Source organism: Thamnophis elegans, chromosome 5, assembly GCF_009769535.1.
Source record: "Thamnophis elegans isolate rThaEle1 chromosome 5, rThaEle1.pri, whole genome shotgun sequence".
NCBI lineage: Eukaryota > Metazoa > Chordata > Lepidosauria > Squamata > Colubridae > Thamnophis > Thamnophis elegans.
This window is the reverse complement of record NC_045545.1, coordinates 51,160,174-51,186,573: the sequence shown is the minus strand read 5'-3', so window position 1 is coordinate 51,186,573 and position 26,400 is coordinate 51,160,174. Positions and strand designations below refer to the sequence as shown.

Genomic DNA, 26,400 nt, shown 5'->3' with positions numbered 1-26,400 from the left:
GTGAGCATAGCAGAGTACATTATATAAAAGGCTTGTCATAATTAATACCCCATTGATTTCACCAGATTCCTCAGATTAAATAAAGGACCAACCAATAATGGGTAGAGATTTCTATTTCTACAATCAAAGTCACAATCAGAACTGACATTCAGCCAGTTCTGACCAGTTCTGGCGAACCAGTAGCGGAAATTTTGAGGAGTTCAGAGAACCGGCAAATACCATCTCTGGTTGGCTCTGCCCCTATCAATTGGCTGCCTCCTGAGGCAGAGCTGATCGGCTGGGTCTTCTGTTGCCCTGCACAGGAGAACGGAGCTGGAAAGCAGGTTAGTGGAGTGGGGAGGGAATGGGTATTTTGCAGTATCCTTCCACTGCCACGCCCACCAAGCCACACCACGTCCACAGAACCAGTAGTAAAAAAATTGAATCCCATCACTGGTCACAATGGTAAATTTTGCATGCTACAGTATAAGACAGCCATATTCATATTTTTGTTTTGTTCAAAGCTAATAAAAGGCAAATCATGAGAACAACCCTCCCTTATTGTTCAGAATCTCTCTTTCTTGAAACTATCCAACTCTTAAGAGTTTATGTTAATTTTTTTGGGAGTAATACAGCTGAAATCAATGGGCATTCCTCTGAGCATACAAGTATAGGTTTGCATTGTTAAATTAATAATCTTGTCATGACTGGATTCAACTTATATGTATAGATATTCTTACATTTGGCTATTTTATGTATTAATATTCAGAATATCAACTTTCTTTCAGTAGCTCATGTTCTCTTTCTTATACTATCCATTCTCCCATCCTTCCAAAAATCCATTTCCAGTTTTCAAACTCATGCCCATAATAAAAAATAATATAAGTGTAACATATAGAACCTAAGTAAAGTAAACTGACTGTCCTTCTCAATTAAAAGCAAAGGCCTAAATCTGAAGTCCCCTTTAAGCTTGATAACACTTTTTCTTGCTTCCCAGCCGTGCCTCCCCCCATTAGCTCAGTAATCAGTCAACTCTAGACCAAAGAATTGAATTTTTTATTCTTTATTGGCCAAGTGTGATTGGACACAAAATTTGTCTTTGGTGCATATGCTTTCAGTGTACATAAGGATAATAAAATACATTAATCAAGAATAAAAAAGTATAACATTTAGTGATAGTCAAGGTTACTAATAAGCTATCAAATTGTACTAGGAAACAAGCAAAAACAATATAAAAAACAATTGTGTTTTTTAAAGAATCAATGGATTTTCCCTCTCATTTTAAAAATGTGAGTTATTCCTATTAAATAATTATATTATGTATTTTAAGAGATTGAAGGCATAACAACATTTTAGCTAAGGTGACCAGATGTCCCGATTTCCCGTGTCCCGGGGCGTTTTTAAAAAGTCGCGATTTTCTGGCTTCATGTTGAAAGCCCAGTGGCTTAAGAAATCCTAACCGGGGCAAGACAAAAGACACTCTGTCTAACCTCTCTCTCTCTCTGTCTCAGTACTTTCATTGAAGATATTAAAACTTTAAAGCAAGAAAACGGACCCCCCCGCCCCTTTTACTCACTTTTATAAGAAAAGATGACCCAGTACCATAGAGCTTCAGGAAATACTTGGCTAGAGAGGTAGCGAGTGTTCCTTCCTGGATTTTCCGGAGGGGAGGGGCATGGAGGTTGGAGGTCGGCTCGTGTGGAAAAAATGGTGGCAAAGTTTCTTTGAAAAATATTTCCCTGACTAATTTCACCATTTTAATTTGCTCAGTTCTTTGTATTAACATCTACATCATTCTAGATTGACTTGGAGTTCCTGCCTGCTGGTAAGTGAGCTGGGTTTTTTTCTTTTATTTTTTTAATGTATTTTAAAATAATATTTTATTTATTGTGCATAGGATTATTTAAAATAGTTTTATTCTGTTTGGATTCTTTTTTTAAATTGTCTTAGACTATTTAAAAAAAGATTCTATCCAAAATAAATGGAAGTGAAACCATTTTTAAAAATTCTATGCACAATACTTTGAAATGTTTTACTTCAATTTATTCTGTGTGGATTCTTTTTTTAAATTGTCTTAGACTATTTAAAAAAAGATTCTATCCAAAATACAAAATACCAGCTGCAGTTATTCACTTAAGAACTGTGGCAAGAAAGGTGATATAGTGACCAAAGTTACAATGGCATTGAAAAAAGTGACTGATGACCATTTTTCACACTTAGCGACCATTTTCACACTTAGCGACCGTTGCAGCATCCTCATGGTCACACGATCAAAATTTTGATGTTTGGCAACAGATTCGTATTTATGATGGTTTCAGTGTTCTGGGGGTCATATAATCACCTTTTGACAAAGTCAAATGGGGAAACCAGATTCACTTATGTTACTAACTTATCAGCTGCAATTATTCACTTAAGAACTGTGGCAAGAAAGGTGGTATAATGGGCTTAGTGACCAAAGTTACAATAGCATTGAAAAAGTGACTGACGACCACTTTTCACACTTAGTGACCATTTTCACACTTAGCAACCATTGCAGCATCCTCATGGTCACGCGATCAAAATTTTGATGTTTGGCAACAGATTCGTATTTATGATGGTTTCAGTGTCCTGGGGTCAGATAATCACTTTTTGACAAAGTCAAATGGGGAAACCAGATTCACTTTGTTACTAACTTATCAGCTGCAGTTATTCACTTAAGAACTGTGGCAAGAAAGGTGGTATAATGGGCTTAGTGACCAAAGTTACAATGGCATTGAAAAAAGTGACTGATGACCATTTTTCACACTTAGCGACCATTTTCACACTTAGCGACCGTTGCAGCATTCTCATGGTCACATGATCAAAATTTTGATGTTTGGCAACAGTACAATTTACATCTGTAAATTGTAGTTATGTTGAAATAAAAAAATATTATAATAGTATTTTTGCATTGTATGAAAATTTTTGTTACTCCGTATAAATTTTTTTAATCACCCCCCCCCCCCTCAAAGGTGTCCCTCTTTACCAATCTGAAAATCTGGTCACCTTAATTTTAGCCCAATGTTGGAAGGATTTAATGTCATTGTTTGTAAACTCGAACAAGATGCTATTGTTAAAAGTGTTATTTTATATGCAAGAAAGAACCAATAGCAGAAATCCTGGATGATGCTTAGAAAACGGAATAGGCGAATAATAATAATAAAAAAGAACTCCAAAGGCTATGAATTTTCTGAGAACAGCTCAAATTTAAGGCGGGAACTCTCTGAACTACAATTCCCAGCGATCCACGCAAGAGGGGCGGAGCCAGAAATGGTTGAGTGCTGCCCTCTTTTGGGTATGCCTAGGAAGTTGAGAAACGAGAAGGTGACAGTAAATGAGGGGGACAGAGAGCTGACAATTAGGGGTCCCGGGACGGCGGCGAAAGTTGTAGAAGGAAACTTCTGCAACAGGTGGACTACTTGCTGCCAAGAGGAGCGGCCCAAGGGGAGCCGAGCAGCAGACGAGACCAAAACTTAAGTGAGTTGGCGAAGCGGCTTGGCGGTAGCGGCGGGCTTACTTTTTCTCCCTTAAGAGATTTCAGCGGTTTCCTGACCTTCACGGCAGGGTGAGTAAGGAAAGGGTGGGAAACATTTCAGACGGGCCGGGGAGAAAGGCTGAACACTTTGCAGTGCCTCTAGCCGGTGTTAACCGGGGCCGGCAAAAGTAACAGTAACCCTTGCCGCCGCTGTCTCTACCCACCCCCCCCCCCCCACATCCGCTGGTTGGGGCGGCAGCGGTGGGTCCGGCGCCTGATTTGACCCGAAAGACATTCGGGATTCCTAAGCCAGCAGGTGCAAGAGGGCGAAGGGAAAGAGGATGCAGCGTAGGGGGCAAAACCTCAAGCGGTTCCCGAGAGTCGGGGGGGAAACGGCGGGGGGGGGGGAACGGCGGACGAACCAGCGGACTAGGCGGAAAGCCTCGAACTCGGCGGGGCGTCCCCTGCTTCGCCTCTGGTGAGCGGCTCCCGAGCAACTTCAGGGAGGGCCGATGGACCCGGAGCTTGGAGTCCTACCACTCAGCGCTTGGGGTCACGCGTGGCGACAGGGAGTCGGGGTGGATGGGTGGGAAGGAAACCCGGGAAAGAAAGTTCCTTGGACTTCCCCCCTCTCCGTTTCCCCCCCCCCTTCCCCCAGGCGGCGAGAGTTGCACTTCCGAGCCGGTGGCAGAGCCGCAGAGCAATTGAGGAGGAGGGAAAAGCCGAGAGCGGCTGACTTCGCCCGCTGCCAGGCGGCGGAGGCGGAGAAGGGTGGGCGCTCAAATAAGAGAAAGGAGGAAGCGGGGCTTGGAGGTGGGGCTGGCCCGCCTCGCCTTTTCCGCAGCGCCGCCAGGAGATTACGGGGATCCAAGGAAGCTTTACATAACTGTTACTTCAGAAAGTGGGGAAATTCGGCGGAGGCTACCGAAGTTCCGGTAGTTTTGCTCTAGCCGGCAGGAATAGGAGGATTCCTGCCTCGGTTCCCCCCTAGGCTTCGTCCCGTTCGCTGCCTTCAAGAGACGAATCCCGAAAAGAGGCGAATTTATTTCTTTCGGCTTGTGAAACGGAAGTTTCCGAGGAGAAGTGCTGGAAGGCTTCTCGTTAGCGATAATTGACGTTTATTATTGTCCTGACAAAGTCTCGGGGAGTTCCCACGTGCTTTAGAGGTGTGAAAAAAAATGCCGGCCTCGTCATCCAGCGCCCGGCCTGCCTCAGGCGCTCTTGGATAGTTAGGGCTGCTTTAGATGTAATTGCCTCGTGTTGGGGAAGCTCTACCATGTGCCCTGCTCCCCAAACCTGCCGATGAGTAAACAGAATATAAGCCTTTCCTAGTGTGGGAAGGAAGGTCCCAGTTTCTCTTGCAGACTCCCGCTTTAGTGCTTTCTAGCAATGGTGGTTGTACTGGAAATGTAGCTGCTTGGAGGTTTTGTTTTCCAAGGGAGTTTACAAATTTGTACAAGGGAGGGGAAAAAAATGACTGAGCGGCAAACTTCTATCAGAACTTTATTGTATCAAAAATATCCTGGCAGATCAAAGTTAAGATCTAGGAATCGCATACTTGGGCTGCAAAAAAGATGTGATCATCATCACTGGTAGCAAAAAAAAAGTATCTTAGAACATTATTGCCATCTTCTAGTTTACTGTATTTATGCAGCTCTGATACAATATATTTATTAAAAGCGTTTCCCTGAAGTTTCTGATAGCAGTAAATTTAATGAAGGTGTGAATGTATTTATAGCTTTGGTGCTAATATAAGTTGTAATTTATTGCTGCAGTGCTTTAATGCTCTGCATAATCCTTAGATTTCTGAGAAGTACTGTACTCAGAATATTTTGTTAATGCCTGTTACTTTGAGGCTTGCACATTTTTTCTTAATGAACATGGGGGGGGGGGGAAGAAACCCTGAACAGATGGTAGCTCTGTGGACGCATTTTACTGTTGGTTGTGCTTTTAATTTCCTCTACCATATTTGTTTAACTTCATGCATGGCTACTTCCACCACCCGTATGGGGGCTGGAAAGACAGGTCTCTGCCTGATTTTTCTTGAGTCTATTGCTTTCCTTTTCTGTTTACAGATGCTATATATGCAGGTCACACAGTACTGGATAAGCAGATGCAAGTAACATGTCCTTTGGAGAAGAATTAAAACAAAACACGGAGTCCTGAGGATTCCTAGGGCTTGCTACCAAGATATACCACATATACAACCTCCATGGCCATAAAATCAACTGCTGAGGAGTAGCTGGGATTTTATGGCTAGTAGAGGCTAATCTCAAATTGTATCTTCTCAACATATGCAACAGGAAATATAGTGGGTCTAGTTTCTGTACTTTTGTAAGAAATGTGACTTACAGGTGGGAGAGTTGAGTAATCTTTATGGCCATCATTGACTAGTTTGGACGTGAAACCTCTGCAAAGCTGGGATTTGATTGTTTTGGTCTGTCCCTTGTTGGAGCATCTTCATTCAGAAAATAAAGCTGCTTGGGAGTGTCCATGTAGAGTTTTCTGAGTAGCTGGCAAGACTTACATCTAGGAAACATGCCTGTTTCAGTCTGGATGGCATAGATTTTTGGAATTGGAGGTGTATGTCTCCAGTTCCTATTCTCGCTAGATATATTTTTCATCTTTTACAAACACGGAATGAAAACAAGCTCTCTTAAAAGCTAAGACCTACAGCCTGTTTTGTCCATTGTGTTCTGGGAAATTTTCTAGTGTTGGCTTCTCTGTGTATATTAGAAGTGATAAATGTTTGCCAAGGATGGAGTTTTTTTCAAAGGCAGTTTAAAAAAAAAGCAATTATAAAACTAATTTTGAAAAGTTAAGTTTACATTCAGTGGTGTTAGAAAATAATTGGCAGGAATATGCAAATTCAATTATTTTAAATTTGGGCCACACATTTAATTAAGTCATGGTTTAACTATGGTTTACCGAATCTATCATAGTGGCTGCCATTATGCAGTATGTTGAAAAACTTGCTAAAGTGAACAGACTTCGGAAAATCCCATTCCTTAGTGAAGCTTTGTTGTTGTTAGTTGCAAAGTCGTGTCCGACCCACCCAACCCTTTGGACAACGTTCCTCTAGGCCTTCCTGTCCTCTACCATCCTCTAGAATTAAGCTCACGTCTACTACTTCGGTGACTCCATCCAGCCACCTCGTTCTCTGTCATCCTTTCTTCTTTTGTCCTCAATCTTTCCCAACATTAGGCTCTTCTCCAGTGAGTCCTTCCTTCTCATTAGGTGGCCAAGGTATTTGAGTTTTATCTTAAGGATCTGGCCTTCTAAAGAGCAGTCAGGGTTGATCTCTTCTAGGTTTGATTGCCTTGCAGTCCAAGGGACTTGCAGGAGTCTTCTCCAGCACCATAGTTCAAAAGCCTTAATTGTTTGGCACTCAGCCTTGCTTATGGTCCAACTTTCATTACAACTTACATTGCAACTGGAAAAACCATAGCCTTGACTATGTGCACTTTTGTTGGCAGGGTAATGTCTTTGCCTTTTAATATGGTGTCTAGATTTGCCATAGCTTTCCTTCCCAGGAGTCTTTTAATTTCTTGGCTTCAGTCCTTATCTGCGGTGATCTTGGAGCCCAGGAAAATAAAATATATCACTCCATTTCTTCCCCATCTATTTGCCAGGAATTGAGAGGTGGAACTGCCAAGTCTGAGCATGGCTCTTGTATTTTTAAAATGTTGTTCAATGTATTAAGCAAAAAGCAGCCAAGCTATATTACTACATAAATTATTAATATTTTAATCATGATTTAACATTGTGTTTATTTAATAAACTCTGTTTAAACAAACTGTAGCTTGGCATGAAGCTAGCACTGCCCAATTGTTGTACCAAAGAGAAATCCATCTGATGCCCCTGTTATTTTTCCACATTACAGAAAAAGCTGAATGGTTTAAAAACTAAAAAATGGCTTATTTTTCCTCTTACTCACAATGTCTAGATTACCATATTTTTGGAGTATAAGACGCACAGGAGTATAAAACACACCAAGATTTTGAAGAGGCAAATTTTAAAAAAAGTTTTTGCATGCTGTAGATCTCCCAAAAACGGCCTGTTTTTTTGTGAAAATGGCTCCTTTTTTGTCAAAAAATGTATGCATAGCCTTTAGGAGGCTTATAGTGTGCTTCTGGGGCTGGGGGGGGGGCAGAAACGAGCAAAAAATGTCCTGTTTTTTACTCATTTTTGCCCTCCCCACCCCTCAGGAGCACTCTGGAAGCCTCCTAAAGGCTATGCATGGCCATTTTTGCAAAGTGGGCGGGGTTATGGTAGGCTAAAAATGAATACAGATTCAGTGTATGACGAACCCAGATTTTCACCCTCTTTTTTTGGTTGAAAAAAGTACATCTTATATTCTGAAAAATACGGTAAGTGGTGAAAAAAATGTGACCTTTTCTTTGTGACCTTTGGAAGCATATAGTATGAAAAAATGCTAGAGTGAACACACCTTTCATCAGCTTTGCATTTAAGGGCTCCTTAGATCCCCATAGGTAGCTAGGAAGTGTATTCAAGTGAAGCATGAACTGATATGGTATAACAAGTAGATAGATAGCTCATCATCGGTTCTTGCTTGCTCATCAAACTGGAAGGAGCTGTCGGTTTTGCATATGGCACAACATTGAGAGAAAGAGTCAACAGTTAAACAGTGAGAAATATATCTCAATTAACTAGAAAATAGCAGAATTAAATGTAACAGAGAGAAATTCAATTTTTTCACTTAGGAAACAGGTTTACCAGAATATGGTACATGGTATTTTGCTTGATAATACAGTAGTCCTTTGGGAAAAAATATTGGAATAATTTATTTGCAAACTGAATATAAACCAGCAATATAATATGATTATGGAAGGGACAAATGAAATTTTAGGTTGCATCAGGGGAAGTATAGTTTCCAAATTACAGAACATAATCCCATGATTTTATTTTACTTTGGTGAGATCCCATCTTGAATATTCTGTGCATCTCTGGACCACATACTTTAAAAAATGTTCAGACTGGAACAAGTTCAGAAACAAGCAGTAAGAATGATTAGGAGACAGGAACCAAATCCCATGAAGAGACATTGAAAGAACTGAAGATTCTTAGCTTTGAGAAGACCCATTAGAGGGAATTTGATAGACATCTTCAAATATTTGAAAAAAATGTGGGGTTGGAGTTTTATGGGGGTGGGATTTTGATTAAAGTTGGGTATGGGCCAGTTGCAGAGGTTTGAAAAGCCTGATTTGTTGTGTATTTCTTTGCTAGATTTATATCTCATATTTTTTATGAGTTCAAGCTAGCTTACATAGGGGTCATCCTCCATTATTATTCCCACAGCAGTAAAAGGCTGGGCTAAGAGAGATTGATTGACTCAAAGTAACCCAATGAATTTCCATTGATGAGACAGATTTGAGCCTGGATTTCCACTCCTAATCCAGCACTGTATTCACTACATCACAGTGGCTCTCTTATTATACATATATTGTGGTATGACCAACAAAATGTTGAGTTGCTAAACAATCTGCAGTTAAAAACAGAGTGGGATTTAATTATAGTATTGAAAAAAATGTTTAGAATTAAAGTATTTTCCTCTTTGTCACCAGTAGAAATAGTATTTCTTACATAACTGAAATAAAATGGGACAACTAGTGGAATTTAGAATGGATGCGTGAATATATTCATTATTCTTTATTTGGTGTTATTTCACAACTTGATATTAAACATAGAGACTTTTTAAAAAAATACATATTATTGAACAACCTTGGTATTCTTTTCTGTTGACTTAATATATATTTATTTATATGTAATATATAAAGGTTACATGATTCATGAGCCACATTTTATGTGACCAAAGCAACTATTCATGCTATCTTGGTATCAAAGAAGAAGTATCTAATTATTACAAGGAGAACAAGAGGAGATGACTTTAAATGTTGACTCACTAAATGATAGGTAATTGGCAGAGTTAATTTGATCTCCCAAAATAAAACTTGCTATTACTTGTGTTAAAGCGCTACTGCAATAAGCCCAGGGGTATATTATCCATCCCAGAAGTATTCGCTGTGCCACCAATATAATTTTATGCAACGATTATTCAAATACAGCACAATGTTGTCACCACATGCTAGAACTTTGACTCATTCTGTGCCTTATCCTATTATGTCTTGTGAATCCCTCTTTCTTTGGTGCTTCAGTTTTTTCATCTTGGTTAACATTCTCTGCCATGGACTAAAATAGTTTTAAAAGAAATTATTGTAGATGTGCACTTATATTAAATTTAATGTTACATTCTATTTTCAGAATTTGGTGGTGAGCCTTGCTTTTTATCTAACCAAAACATCACCCCCTGACTAAAGAAAAACGTTGGCATATTTTCAGAAGCAGATGTTCTCAACAAATAAAAAAGGAAAGATTTATGCAATAAGTGATGTTGCCTGCCCAATAAGAAGTGAACTTTGCCCATGGATAAGGAATACTGACTGTCTGCTAGGAGAGTGAAAAATGGGAAACAGAATTGAGTATTTTGGAAGAAAATATTTGGTTAATTTTATGTATTTATTAGACTTTACGTCATTTTAAAATACATTTATGAGGCTTCTCAACTCCCAAAAATTTAGTGCAGTGTACAAGAATAAAAACAGGAAAGAAAACAACCCAATCAGCAAAAAATGATCAGCCCAGAGGGGAAAACCCCATATTCTTTTAACACTATCATATCCTTGAGCCCCTCCTCCCCATCCAAAGTCTAGGCAAAGAGCCAGTTCTTAAGGGCATATCAATAGGACAAAGTATGGAGACCATCCAAACCTTTGGGGAGGGGATATTGTTCCAGAGGGGAGGTGTCATAACAAAACAGATATAAAAAGGAATATTGTTTATTGCCTGTACTGTGGTATTCTGAACCAATTGCAGTTTCTGAGTAGTCTTTAGGGCAGTGCCATGTAGACTACATTGTAAAGTCCATGCACAAAGTATGAGTGACCACGAGTGATCCCAGGAATAGGCTCAAATGGTACACAAGATGAATTTGTGCAAAGCCCCTCTTGGCCACAATTTCCATTATTTTTTGAGCAGGAGCTGAAAGTACAGGAGGACTCCCAGATTATGCACCATTTCCAAGTGGAGAAGTTCAATCTCACCCAAAACTAAAGGTCAAGGGCTCCAGATCCAAGTGCCCCAACTCAGCAGCAGTCTTGCTAAGGTTGAGCCTGAGTCTGCCCCCTCCTCCTATTTATGCTTCAGCAATCTCCAGGCATTGGGACAAGACTTGGGGGGCATCACTTGGTCAATTTGGGATTGAAATATATACCGTAGCTAGCTATCATCACAGTACTGTACCAGTTGACAGATGACCACACCCGGTGATCTCATGTAGATGTTAAAAGGAGGTTTAAAAACATTAAACATTCTGGTACCTTATAGATCAGGGGCTTTGGGTTTGATCTTTCCTTCTTGTCAGTACTGACTGCAAAAACAAAGGAGGAGAAAAGAACAGGGCAGAATACTCTCGTCAGACTAGTAGACAATCCAGAAGGAATAATAGTAGTAATAATAAATTCCTTGTAGTAAGGAAAACATTACACAGTCGATTTGAGGGAAAAGTGAATAAAGAGATAAAAATAACATTTGGCATACAATTTGGAACATTAAAAAAAGAAACAGAAGGCTCAATTTTTGGCTGCTCAGGAGCAAGCTATTCAAACTAATGCAATCAAAGGCAGAATGGAAAAATCAAATGATTCAAAATACAGATTGTACAAAGAGGCAGAAGAAACAATAGATCACACTCTGGAACATCTGTAAAAATTACAATGTGTCAGTAAATGAAAAATTGGTGCGAAATAGAGTTGAAAATGAGCAGGTTTGTTTGTTTGACTTGTATGCCGCCCATCTCTGCTAGAGGTTTACAAACATTAAAAGACAGAACATCTAAACAATAAATAATAAATTGTGGGATTTCCAAATATAAACTGATAAGTAAGACCTACCAGATTTAACTGAAAAGAATAAAGTGCAGATCATTGATGTAGTAATATCAGGGGATCATAGACTGAAGAGAAAGAAGACCAGAAAGTATCAAGTATCCACACTGGGATATTTTGCTGCAGCCTCACTTGTACCTTTCATTCCATAAATTCACCGTGCCATAAAACACACCAAATTGTTGCAGAATATCCTTTCTATTTTGTGAGACTCTTTCCATTGTTTCACTGTGAATGTTGCTTTTAAAAAAATCTGTTGTGTATTCCTGATACGTGCAAATATTTGCCTTCCACTTTCAATATATGGATATTGAGATACTTTCCGAATGACACTGGATGGCCCAAATCCAGGAATTCTTATCTGCAGGAAGCTGTAGGAGGGTGCAAATGTAATTTTATTTTCCCCTTTCTTTCCATGCATCCATAGTTATATCTTAATGTGTTATATGATACTTAAAAAACAGACTGGTTTCATTCTGCAGTGTAGATTTGTTAAATAAATTGTTCTTTGGAAATAAAAAAGATACTCAAATGTTTTGATTTCCTTCCCAGAACCCAGAATGATTAGTATTTATATGTGAACAATATTCTTGGCTACATTTACTAAAACTTTCTTTTAAAAAATCCAATTTTTAATGATCATTTGTAATATAAATTAGTACCAAAGTGGGAAACAGATGATTTCAAGGGGGGGGACCTTGATTTTCTAATAAATACTCCCTCTTGTCATAATTTCTCTACTATCAACAAAATTACCAAGTGTTGATAATTATTATTTTAGTACTTGACAACTAGCAATTTCCTTCAGACTTGTGACTCTATGTGGTTTTGATCTCACTTTTGAACTTTGTGACATCATTCAATCAAAAAACCTACAGTATATGTACAAACCAACTGGTCTATATGCCATGTGAAAATATGTTTCCATTGTCTAGATTCACACAGCTCACTAAGCCATAAATCAGGTTTACAAATCACATCACTGTGTTCACAAGTGGAGCAAATCAATTTAAGGATGCACAATTTAAGGAAAAGGCGGTCCAGGATTGTTGTAATCCTGTAACGTTGATATTGTAGCAGGATTTCTTTCTACAGAATCCTTTTAAAGTACAATATCTGGTCAAGGACTAGAATGGCAATTGTCTCTCGCCACTCAGATTGTACAAACTTTAGAAATTTTTAGTGCTGAGCAGGCTTTGGTGAAGCCTAATGATTTTTGTTCGTTGCTTTAATGGCATTAGCTGAGTTTTCCAGAGTTGCCTAGCAGCTGTATAGTGCATTTGGCACAAAGCCTACTGGGTGAACGGCTGACCGAGACATGGACATCATGTTTTAGAGTAATTGACTTTAAGCTCTCTTTTAGATTGGATAGACAAGCTTTTTCTCAGGCAAAGCTTTGAACTGTTTAATGGACATGGTAGTGAGGTTCCACTGACATTAGGTGTGCATTTATTGATTTTATGCGATTTGACACTGCGCCTTTCGAAAGTGACTTTGGATGGCTCAAAGTGTATTTCCTCTGTGTGTATGTAGATGGTTCAAAATCCAGGATATTATAGTAGCGATTTCTTATGATTCAGGTTTCTCAGCAGATTTTCCATCTGTTTATTGATAAACTATCAAAAGTCTTGTTTGCAGAATTAAGGTAACACGGGAGTTTTTGCAGATATTTATCTTGAGAAAGGGACATATGCTTTCTCTTAGAGCAAATTATTTTAGGGTGTTTTAATTAGCAAAAGGATATACTTTCTTAGATCCTACAGGGCTTGTCTATGAAATTGTCTATGAAAAGCCTCCTTCCATAGAAGATATGTATATTGCACTATTGAAGGAGGACTGATAAGGTATCTGCAGACCCCTCAAATCCTGGGAATAAACTATTTCAACTCCTCCCCTTGGGACAGTGCTATAAGCCTTTGCGGGCCAAAACAACTAGACACAGGACAGTTCCCGCCCCCAGACTCTCATTCTGCTAAATACCTAATTCTTGAAGTACTGTCTAGGTGTATTATTCAAGTAGTATGGCTGTAGCATTATTATTTATCCTTCTGACTCCGATGATGATGATGATGATGATGATGATGTTGTTGTTGTTGTTGTTGTTGTTGTTGTTAATCTTTGGTGAGATTCACAGCCTTTGGGGCTCGTTGGTAACTCAACAGCTCGAATCCTAACCAAGGACCTAGGAACTGTTAAGGTAACATCGGAGGATATAAGCTGTCCCAAGTAGGGTGGTTTTTTGTAGAGTCAGAATGTTCAAGTCCGATAAATTTAGAATTTCCAAATAGCAAAGTAGCCCTTTAGGTATTGCTCCAAGGGCTCCAATTACAATCGGGACAACACTTGATTTCTTTTTCCACAGTCACTCAACTTCAATTTGCAAGTCCCGGTACTTTGTGATTTTTTCTTGCTGTTTATCTTCAATTCGTGCATCTCCAGATATTGCAATGTCAACGAACCATACTTTTTTCTTTTCAACTATTGTTATGTCAGGTGTGTTGTGGGCCAAGTGCCTGTCAGTCTGAATTCTGAAGTCCCACAAGATCTTGATTTTCTCATTCTCTAAAATCTTCTGAACCTAATGTTCCCAGTGGTTTTTGCTGTACTCAAATCCAAACTTTTGGCACAGTTTCCAGTGAATGATCTTAGCAATGCAGTCATGGCGTTGTAGGTAGTCAGTTTGTGAAATTTTACTGCATCCACTGATCAAGTGGTCGACTGTCTCGTCTTTCTCATTACAGAGGCTACATTTGCTGTTGGTGGTAACATGTTGAATTTTTACCTTCATGCAGTTTGTGGCTAAGGCTTGTTCTTGAGCTGCCAAAATAAAGCCTTCTGTTTCTTTTTTCTGTGCTCCTGATCTTAACCAGTTCCAAGTTAGCTTTTGGTCAGCTTTGCCTTCAATACTTTTCAAGTATTGGCTATGCATAGCTTTGTTTTTCCAATTTTCAGCTCCCTTCTCAATTACTTCTTTCTTATATTAAGCTTTTGACTTAGTTTTCTTTAAAAGGCCTCCTTTATTTACTTCCTTAATCAGTGGTTCTTCACTTTTCTGGATGTAATCATTCAAGCTGTGTTTTTCTTCTTCCACAGTCTGTTTTACTTGTAGGAGTCCTCGACCACCCTCTTGGTAGATATAATCAGTCAACATCACTTTTAGGGTGCAAAGCATGATTCATTGTCATAAGCTTCTTTGTTTTTCTGTCCAAATTGTCCAACTCCATCTGGGTCCAGTCAATTATTCCTGCAGAGTATCGAATCACAGGTATAGCACAGGTATTTATGGCTTTTATGATGTTTCCTCCATTCAATTTGGACTGTAATATCTTGCGAATTCATTGAATGTACTTGGCTGAAGTTAATTCCTTGGCTTTATTATGCATTAAGTCAGAGGCCTCTAAAATCCCCAAGTACTTGTAGCCTTCTTCTGGTTTTACTGCCTTTATCATTTCTTCATTCTCAAGTTCTATTCCATCATCTTCTATGACCTTGCCTGCTTTGGTTGCCATTGTTGCACATTTGTCAATTCCAAACTGCATACCAATGTCTTGGCTAAATTCTTTTGTGCTTTCAATTAATAAATTCAGTTCAGCTTTTGTTTTACCAAACAGCTTCAAATCATCCATGTACACCAAGTGCGAGATTTTCAGTCCTTTCTTTGCAAGTTCGTATCCATAGTTCATCTTCTTCCAAATGATTGTCAGTGGTAGCATTGAGAGTATAAAAAGTAGAGGTGAAAGGGAATCACCCTGGAAAATGCCTCGTTTAATTTCAACTTTACCCAGTACTTCTTCATTAGCTATAAGCTTCGTTTTCCAGAGGTTCATTGCAGTTTCCATGAATTTTTGTATGTTGCTGCTGATGCCAAAGATTTTCAGGCATTTCTTGATCCAGCTATGGGGAACTGAATCAAATGCTTTCTTATAGTCTATCCAAGCCATGAACAGGTTGGTTTGTCTTTTCTTTGAATTCTTTAGGATTAGTTTGTCCATCAGCATTTGGTCCTTTGTTCCTCTTGAATTTTTGCAGCATCCTTTCTGTTCTACAGGAAGCAAGTTATTTCTTTCCAAGTATCCATAAATTTGGTTTGCAATGATACCAGTAAGGAGCTTGTATGTTGTTGGCAAACAGGTGATTGGCCTATAGTTTCCAGGATCCTTTCCTTTTTCTTTATCTTTTTAGATCAAAGATGTCCTTCCAGTTGTCACCCATTAATCATTTTCAGGTGTTTTTAAGATCTGGTTCATTTGGGCTGCCAATCTTTTGTGCACACTTGTAAGTGCCTTTAACCAGAAGCCATGTAACTCATCTGGTCCAGGTGCACTCCAGTTCTTCATGTTTCTTGACTGTCTTTGCACCATTTCTTTTGTTATTTTCACATCTTCCATTTTATGCACTTTAATAGAATCCTCAATCTGTTTGATCCATTTTGCATTTCTGTTGTGCTTCTTGTTGTTTTTCCACAAATTCTTCCAGAATTTCAAAGCTTTCTCTTTATCAGGCTTTTCATTTGTTGTTACTCCATCTCCACTTTCTAAGCTCTTATAAAACTGGTGCTGATTTGCTCTGAACTGTGAGTTTTCCTTGAATTGAGTTACTCGGTTTTCATATCTTTTAATCTTTTCAACAACGGCAACAACCCTCTGCTTCAGCTCTTCAATTACTATCACAATCTCTTTATTCTCCAAATCGTATCTTGCTTCCAGGCTGCTTTTCACCTGCTTGTTCTTTAGCTGACCTTGCCTTAGGTTCTTCAAGTTGCTAAAGTCTCCACGAAATTTTTTGATCTTCAATTCCAACCAAATTTTCCATTTAGGCTTCCTCTTCTTGCCTCTTTGGTTCTTTTGTATTTTCAAACCCAATTCTTGGTGGTTATGAAGGCTGCTGCATACATCAGCTGGTTTGTTTCAGCTTATGGTTTGAATGGTTTGCACAGCCTCATTGACCTTTTTTAGTACATTTCTCAATTCTTTTCAGTTCACTTGGTTCAGCTTTGGCAAACGTGTTCTTTCAGCATCTTCCCTTTGATGCCTTATTTTCTCAGCTAATTGAGCAATGTTGGTGTTTGTTCTTCAGTGCTTCCTTGTTCTTTATCTTCATCCATTTCAGCATCTTCTTCCTCCCTTTTTTCCTCAGTTTGCTTTTGAGTCTGCAAATCATTCTTGATGTTACTCTTCTTTGTTGGTATACTTAGACCATTAGTTGCTTTCTCTTCGATTCCTATTAATTCTGCTGTAGTGAAAAATTTGTGGCTTAGAATTACATGTCGTTGGTCCATTAGCCTTTGTTCACTGATATTACAGCCTGTGTGGTTTACCTTCCAAATATGATACATTTGTTTTTGAAATCCACGTTTTGCTGGCTCAGACTGATAGTAAGCTTTCATAATAGAGATGTTTTCTTCCCTAGTAAAGATTTTTCACTTTTTCTTCCAGTAGCTTGTCAGCTCCATGCCCTGGTTGCCTAGCAGAGGGAGCTGAGCCCTGTAGCTCATTTTGCGCAGAATGCCCAGGAGCCATAGCATTCAACGGAACCCTTGTTAATCCGGGCAATGGTTCAGCTGGCATAAATTTCATTTTTTTTCATATTCACCATATTTGAATGGGTTGTGGAGCAAAATTTGTCTAGTCCTTCACCTAAGACCTGTCTGATGTGGTTGTAGCTGTTCAGCATATCCCTTAGGATCATTAGAGCACACAAGCCCCACCAACATCACAAGGTAAAGCTCCTCGGAGGGGATTATTATTATTATTATTATTATTATTATTATTATCATCATCATCATCATCATCATGATTATTCTATTGCTTTGCATGCACACTGAGAGCTTCTGCACTGAAGCCAAATTACTTCTGTATCTAATCACTCTTGGCCAAATGAAGTATTCTATATTCTAATATATTCTACTATTCTATATAAAAAGAGATAAACCTTTCTGGCTAATAGCATGCTTGGTTTCTAATCTGAACAAAATGCAAGAAGAGAAGTAGATTCATTTAGTGATTGCTTGAAGTTATGACCTCACTGAAAAAGTAACTTGCAACTGGTCTTTGCACTTACACCTGTCACAACATCCTTGCAGTCGAGATCAAAATTCAGGCACTTGGCAACAAGCATATGTGTGCAACAGTTGTATCATCTGGAGTGGTTGGGGGGGGTGTCATGTGATTGTCATTTGCAATTTTCCCAGTTGGCTTTAGTCAAGTAAAGTCAACGGAGGGAAACAAGATAACACTTATGTCATAAGCCATAAAATTGGTTGCAACTGGCTTAATGACTGTCTTGCTTAATGTCAGTCCTCCCAGGTAAACCAGACAGAAACACCGCTAGATGAGCTGATTTCACTTTATTGTAAGCCTACATTAACAGAATCTTGCAGGTCTGAAGGTAAGAATTTCCCAACCTTACCTTTAATTGCTTGATCAATTAGAGCAGAACATTCCTAAGTTTCTTTCTCTGGCCATTAAACCACTGAGAAACACTCCCCCCCCCTCTTGTCTCTTGTCTCTTCTCCTCATTCTCCAAGGTCATCCACCCATTCCATTACACTGACAGACGGAATTTCCAATTGCAATTGTTATAAGTCGAGGACCACTCACAGGCCTGAGGCTCAAAATTCCTTTCATTTCATTTAAAGCTGTCCCTATTTTAACATATATTGATATAAAACAGATTGCTTCCAGTGCATTTTGGCAGCCCATTTCTGATGAACTATCAAATTAACAACTGCTGCCAACAGATTACCAACAGATTTTAACAAATGGGTTACTTCTCCTTATAATACAATGAAAGAAGATGGGAAAGTAGATCACTTACCTTCCTGCTAATATGCAAAAGGAACACTTACGGAACTCTTACATGTGAGGTAATCTTTAGAATCAAAATTGGGACAATGGGGCAAACCCAAGAGAGCCTTTGATTTGCCCCATTGAGGAAATAATCATCTCATTTTCTTAGGATGCTGTATTGTAGAGGTATACCATTTTAAATGAAAAGTGTATTGTATTTTAAAGAGGAAGATGATGGCTATATTTTCCATACATCATGTTTTTAATTGAGAAACAGTTTGTTGTAATAGTGAAAGACATTGGTCCGGAAACTGTAAACACTTAAGAAAGGAAAAAGGTGATTAATAAAAACCAGCATATAATAGTCACAAATAGGTTATGCCAGACAAATTTTACTGCTGTTGGAGAGGACATTTACTAAATTAGAAGCCCAAGGGAATTCTGTGGGTACAGTGCGCTTTGACTTTGGTAAGACATTTGATAAAACTGGCCATAACCTCCTTCTGGGTAAAATGGGACAAATGCAGTTAGTTGAACATCTGTAGCCAGCACTTGGTCCTTAATATCTAGAAGGAAGGAGTTATATGGTGGGGTTCTTTGAGGTTTTGTCTTGGGCCCAGAATGCCAAGATTTTCATAAATGTCTTGAATAGGAGGATGCTCATTGAATTTGCAGGCAACACAAAACTTGGGGGATTCTAAAACTTCAGAAGATAGACTCAAGATTCAAAAGAATCTTGATAGACTTTAACATTTGGCCCTATTCTACAATATGCAGGTCAGTAATGAAAAATGTAAAGGTAAGGAAAGTCAGATGCAAGTGCATGAAATATGGCGCACTTGGCTTAGCAACAGTACTTATGATAAGGATTTAGTGTCCTGATGGAACATAGATTAAGCAGGAACTACAGCATACTGCAAGTGTAATCTTGCCGTGTTACCAGGCAATGCAAGCTTAAGCTTTATCAATAGAGATATATTGAGAAGTGATAGTTCTATGTTGCACAGGTTCATCCAATTCCAGTTGCCATAGTTCAAGAAGAATGCTGAAGAAGAGTGGAGAAAGAGTGCAGAAAATAGCAGCAAAGATAATGAGAATCTCGGAAGAACAGTTAAAGGAACAGGGCACACATAACTTAGAAAAATAAAATAAAAGGAGAGACATGATAGTGGCCTTCCGAATCAATGAGTGGAAGCTTTACCAAACTCAAAATAAGGAAGAAGTTTTTGGCTGTTGAACAATTTGTGAAAACTTCCTGTTTCCTAGAGATATGGGTGATCCATTACTTGAGATTTGCTGAAGTCCTGAAAGTTTGTTCCAACACTATGATTCTGTGATTTCAGATGACAGAGCCTCAAGCTATGATTCTGTATACTAAGCTAGGGCTTAAGCATAATTCATATTTGATATGATGCCTGATATGTATGGAAAGTATGCTATTTCCATATACATTGTTGAAAAAGTAAGGATTTGTTTAAAGTACTACATTGTTCCACCCTAATTTTGTGCAGGGAAAAATCAAAAGAACCATTTCCCTAAATTCTCCAGTGATAGGATGAACTGTTCAACAATTCATTGGCCAATCAGTAAACAGGTTTTGTTCATATGTGTGCTTATTTAACTTAACATATTTTTATTTATTCTCTCACTACTGCAAATGGCAGCAACAGAAAACTCACTGGCATATTGTGAAGAATAAAAAATGGAAACCAACTCCTTAGATATTGCAATTTTTGTGGGTCACAGAAGGAAGTGATGAAACGGACAGAATAATAGCAATAAATCTTTTTATTTGTATATTATATCTCACAGTACAAGGTTAGGCCCTGAGCGGAAGCATTTTCTCATTACATGTATGCTTTTACATTCAACTCAGATGATTGAAGGGGAAACAGATGGACTGAAAAGGGAAATCCCCTGTGTATCAGGCTAGCAGATAGTGAGATAGAGAATAAGCCACCAACATCCTACTTTGATGTTTCTCTGCTGTCATATTTACAGAATGTCTTCTTTGAAAACAGCTCTTATTTCACTATTAAATGACTGACAGCACTTTATTATCAGTGTAATGTACTCTCAGTATTCTATATCAGTTAGCAGCTTGGCTGCTATCATTTTGCTAAGTTTCTGAATATTCTTCAACTGTAGCCTTATAGAAAGCTCATGTCCTAGAACTTTGTAGGATCCCTCAAACATTGTGGTTTCTGGAAATCTATGCCTTTTCTGGCAACTTAGCATGGATAACTGACTCAGGGGCAGCCACATCTGGTGCTCCAGACATAACTGAGCAAATGAACTACTTGCCATTCTTATTGTTTGGGAAACCATGCACAAATACAAGCCAAAGATTGCTCCCATAATTTCTCTCTCAATGCAATTCTGAAAGTCATGCCAGAACTTTGCTTCCCTACTAATAGTAGATTTATTTGTTCAATTTAACATCATGTTCATGTTAACTGTTCAAGGGAAATGGCTACATTCTTGGAGTTAGATGCAAAAAGCAGTAATGCTATAAGTCATTCACAGGCTCCTCACTCCTCACTCAAGAACTAGATGACTTCTCACAACTGTTGCATATATCTACAGAAGACAACCTACCGGTAAATCCTCTTCAAAGGTTTTTACCATCTTGTTTTCCAAGACTTGGGGAATGTTTCAACCCTTCTTTCTAATGTAAAGTTATCTATTTTCCTCAAAGGAGTAATCAGGGACTCATTCCCCCAACTCTCTGTCATAGGAGATAAGATGTTACCTTCTGAGATACCATAGGTTAATGGCTTAAATATTAAACATTACATAAACATTAGCCAGTTTGGTCCAGTGGTTAAGGCACCAGCCTAGAATGCAGGAAATCATGAGTTCAAGTCCTGCCTTAGCCATGAAAGCAAAGCTGGGTGCCAGTTACTCCCTCTCAATCCAATCCAACTCTCAGGTTGTTTTGTGGAGAAAATAGGAGGAGAAAGATGGGTATGTTCCTCGCCTTGAGTTATTTATAAAAATAATAAAGGTAGGGTACAAATTAATTAAATAAAATAATGCACTAATAAGTAAATAAGTAACTGAAAAGGGTCTGATAGGAAGGACGGCAACCCCTAAAAAACAGTGCCTCCTATCCTCAGTCAGAAAGATCCTGTGATTGATAATATTGAAAGGTATTGAGAGACCAAAAAGAACTATCATGATTTTTGGAGAATTTAGTTCCCACTTTGGTCAACCATTAACACAGCCAAAGAAGACTCAAGCTTATACAGTTCAAATCAAATCAAGGGAAAAATTAAGCAGATTTACTAAGAGTAAAACTGGCAATTACAATTATAAATTTTACAGAATTGGACTCTTCATATGTCATGAAATTGATTTGAAAACAGAGATTCTTAGCATACGTTATTGAAACGTGCAGCTAAGTAGCCCAGTATATCTACCAATCTAACTGCAATCCTCTAATTCTATGCTCTTTAAGTACTTCCAAAAATGAAAGAATAAAAGTAGCTACCGTATTTACAAAAAGCAGTTTTGCATTTCTTCCTGGGAACACCCATGCAAAAAGAAGAAAATTGTCTCACACTCAAGCCTCAAGCAAGCAGGCATCATATTCAAAGCATCGGGAGAAGAGGAGTGGGTGGAAAAGGAAAAAAATATTGTCAGCTTGAAAACATTTTCCTCATCCTAAATCAGTCTGTTCCACATGTATCATTTCTCCTACACAATTGCTCACTTAAAGCAAAGTGAGGCTAAATTTCATGTTACATGAAAACACAAAGCAAGTGGCTATCTTTTTGTTTATACATTTGTTATGTTTACAAGCATACTTAACCTGGTTAACACTATTTTGAGTCATAACAAACAAGCTGGTTTCATATACTACCTGCTAAATCACAACAAAAGAGCCCTAATAAAGTTTAACACAGATTAAGTGTGGCATGCTGTGCAAATACATCTGCTGGGTATTTCGTTGACATGGGTAAGTGTGCTATGTGTCTATAAGAGCAAATTCTTCTACATTCCTAGCACTGATAGATGGACTACCATGAGATGTGGTGTTGGTTACCAACTTGGCTTTCTTCAAAAAAAGAATAGAACAAATGTATGGAAGTCATGTGGATTAACAGCTATTAGCCTAGGTGACAGCATGGCTGCAGAGAGACTAATGGGCTTCTTTGTGCAATTGGTTGGCCTCTGTGAGAACAGACTGCTGGAATAGATAGGCCAAGACGCTGATGCAGCAGGGCACTGCTTATGCCCTTCCTTCCTTCCTTCCTTCCTTCCTTCCTTCCTTCCTTCCTTCCTTCCTTCCTTCCTTCCTTCCTTCCTTCCTTCCTGTCATTTGGAGGATTACAACGTATGTTACTACATGCATGCAAAAAAGCAACAAAAGAGCTACATGCTATGCATTTATGCATTACAGAGTTTAATTATTTTGAATTATCATAATATAATAGTTATACTATGGATTAATGGTTTAATAAAGGTTAGTGGAATGCAGATAGAGCAATGTATGGAATTTAAAAAGTCAAGGCCACTAGCTATTTGGACCTGCAAATAATCATGTTTTCTTTTTAATTTTTGCCAGACTCTATAGCTCAGTTATAGGAGGTCACTAATTTGGTCTGTCCTTGATCCCTAAGTGGGAATATAATGCTGTTTCATTGTGAATATGAAATATTCTGCATTTGTCAGGTAACCCACAAATTTCCCAAACTCAAACAGCAGAGTTCTGGGACTCCTCTAGATGCAACCTCCCCAAAATGCAATGTGAATTACACTAAGGAAAAAAAATCAGCCAGTTTGGTTGTACTTTCCTTGCCTACAAACTATGCAAAGCTCAATCCAGTCATGTCTGTGAAGTGAATGGCAATTCATGATGCCAAGTAAAAAATATGTGTAGCAAACATGGCCAAAAATAGAGGAAAGTTGTATTCTTTTCCAAATATTACCACAGAATTGCTATACTACTTCAAACATCTTCCCTCTATTTTCTTTCCATAAATTTTAGTTCAAATTTCTCTCATCATCCCAATATTCTAAAACAGTTTATATTAAACTTTGTAAATCTGCGGCTATTCACCCCAGTCACTTACAACATATTCCAGCATCACTTAGTCAATGAAGTTATATAAATTTCATTATATTGTTGTTGTTGTTGTTGTTGTCGTCATCATCATCATCATCATCACAATTGTATCACAGCGGCTAGTTGTTTTGGCGGATTTGGCATTGATTACTAGTCGGGCCCCACCCAGGGGCCTAGGACGTCGTCACGTATTTTCGTAATATGCATGCGGATCCGAGCAATGCAGCTTTTTGCATTTGACATGATGATTTTGTCAATTTTTAACTGTTTTAAATGTAGTTCCAGTGCTTTTGGAATAGCACCCAGTGTGCCGATTACCACTGGAATTACCACTGCTGGTTTGTACCATAATCATTGAATTTCTATTTTTAAGTCCTGGTATTTTGTGATTTTTTCATGTTCCTTCTCGTTGACCCTGCTATCACCTGGTATTGCGATGTCTATGATTGTAATCTTATTTTTCTCAACCAGTGTGATGTCTGGTGTATTACTGTTGTTGTTGTTGTTGTTGTTACATCAGAAAAATGATGATACTGAAGGAAACTATAAGTCTAAAATGAACGCATGGCTCTAGCAATTATTTTCTGGGAACTAGTTATTCTAGTATTCTGGAAAGAAACTCAAAATTCATTGATTTTCAGCCCGTTTTATTTTGACAACCCCTTTCTTACAATCCCAAGGTCAGAAATTTAGGATAAATCCCATTAATTTAAATTTTGGTGCATTCTTAAATGTTCCTATATTCACAACTTTTCATTGTGAATATAAACCCTAGGAAATGTCCATTTCTGCAATGTTTGGGATTTGGCCTAAGTTCTTCTGATGTATATTTGCATATATAAAATATTTGAACACTTTTTGCTGAATACTGTTGTAGAAAGAAATATTGTAAATGGTGGAGTTAGGAAATCATTACAGAGTCCTTGATGCTCTCTGAGCTTGTCCCCCCACCCCCTTGCAGTCATTCATTACCTCACTAGGTAACATCATCAGTGCTGGTGAGTATGGGTTTGATCCCTGTTGATATACAATCGTTTGCCCTGATGTAAACATCTGTAAGCAAACAACCAAACTCAGAGAAGACTCCACAGTTCAACGCCCGAGATACATATACTCTGTGTCCCCGTCCCCCCATGTCTTGTGCTAATCACATTGGATTTAGCATACTCCACAGTTCCTGATCTACAATCTCTACATCTTTCCATTTAAGATTGGCTCTAGGTTTTCTTTGGTCTTCCTCTTCTATTAGGCAATCATTATTAATAAGAAACTAAATTGGTTTCAGCAATTTTATTTTTAATATGTCAGTTAGATTGCAGAATCACTGCAGATTTTTTATCATCTAACAACCAACAGAATACAAGCAAATTCTATTCAGCTGATTAAACTGCTGTTCAGTATCTGTTAAATAGTAGACTATTTAAAGTTACACAGAAGCCTTAGGATATTTTCCATAATACTTAATTCATTTATACCCAACATCAGAATCACAGAATTTATTTTATAAGTTGAAGAAAAAACATTGAGAAGGAGATATTTTCTGCTACATTATCCAGCTGCAGGAATACACACTTTCTCTTCTTCTGCCTCCATACTCTTAGAAGACAGCTTTTGTGGCATCATCAGCAACTGAACCTATTGTTGCTTCATTCTTTTCACATTCTTTAAATTGATTGTCTGTGATTTGGGGAGACAGAAGGGTCAAGTGCTTATACCAGTGATGGCGAACCTATGACACGCATGTCAGTGCTGACACGCGTAGCCATTTGGGGTGACACGCACAGGATTTCATGCGATTCATCCTCGGCTCCTGCACGGCCGCCGAGGATGAAAGAATCTGTGCTGGAGGAACGGGGGGGGGGGGCGGGACGTGTGATCTCCCCCGCCCACACTCACTTACTGTATCGCCACCGCCCCTTTCTGAGCGCAGGAGCTGCTGGTAAGGCGTGCGTGCCGTGTGCACACACGTCATCAGCGCGGCGAGGGAGGACCCGCAGGAGAGGAGCGCGGGAACAGTGTGCGCCTCTCTCCAGTCAGGCCGGCACAGAGAGTCTACTCCTGGTTAGTTAAAGAATTCGCCCTCCCCCTCACTTATCTCAGTTCACGGCAGGGCTGTGGAGTCTGCTGCTTCCAGCTCCACGTCCTCATCAACATGCCGCTCCAGCCCGCCCCCGCTATGCATATTCATATTCTTTGCCCTCGCGTCACTAGGAATATTCATAGCAGGGGCGGGCTGGAGCGGCATGTTGATGAGGACGTGGAGCTGGAAGCAGCCGACTCCACAGCCCTGGTTCATGGCACCCCAAACAAGTTCAATAATATCAAGGGCAACATACGAAATCGACTGATGAACAAAGAAGTTACTAAGCAGGTATGTTAAATAATTTGTTTTTGGTTTATTAAATACAATTATATATTGCAATTATACATTTTTGTAGTTTAAACTATAAATTGCGCAAAATTATGTTTTTGTCGAAGTGACACACAACGTGAGTTATGCTCGATTTTTTGCCGATTTTTGACACACCACACCAAAAAGGTTGCCCATCACTGGCTTATACCAATAATAGGGCATGTTATACACATCCGAAGGCAAGGAAATTTTGTAAAACCTCAACCACAAATCTCTGTGGATCTAATTTCCTCCCATCCTTGAGACAAGAGCCTTAATTTGAGACCCACTGTCTCCATGACTTTCCTCTTGCTGTGACTCAGGAACAAGAGCAGCAGGATTGCTGTCCGCACAATAATGACATTTCTCTACACTGCTGCTGTCAGAGGAGGAGTGAAAAGCATGGGAAGACATTCTTCTCTGCTGTCTGTCCCTCTTCATCCATGGGCTGAGCATGGATCATTTGCTTCCTTTACTGGCTAGAAAGCAGGATTGTGGCCCCAACAGTAGCAGCAGCAGGTCATAACCATCACCACATGGGAACTAAATACAGATCCCTCCAGGGCTGATGGCTGACTGTAGCTGTTGTGGTTGAGAGGCGTGATACTGTTCTCCAGCAAGTGCAGAGGGTAAGAGAAGGTGCAGTGAGTAATAAAGGAAAAGCAATGGATTCAACACTGTGCTGTGAGAGACAGAAGAAACTGAGAAGACCT

The 26,400-nt window shown here is 39.0% G+C and overlaps 1 protein-coding gene across 1 annotated transcript in view; it reads left to right on the top strand.

Moving 5' to 3' along the window:
- The first annotated feature begins 3,306 nt into the window (after positions 1-3,306).
- TFEB (transcription factor EB) overlaps positions 3,307-26,400 on the top strand; it is a 79,642-nt gene continuing 56,548 nt past the window's right edge. Inside the window, 1 exon segment of the mRNA XM_032218345.1 lies at positions 3,307-3,562. The gene's annotated coding sequence lies outside the window, so the exon portion shown is untranslated.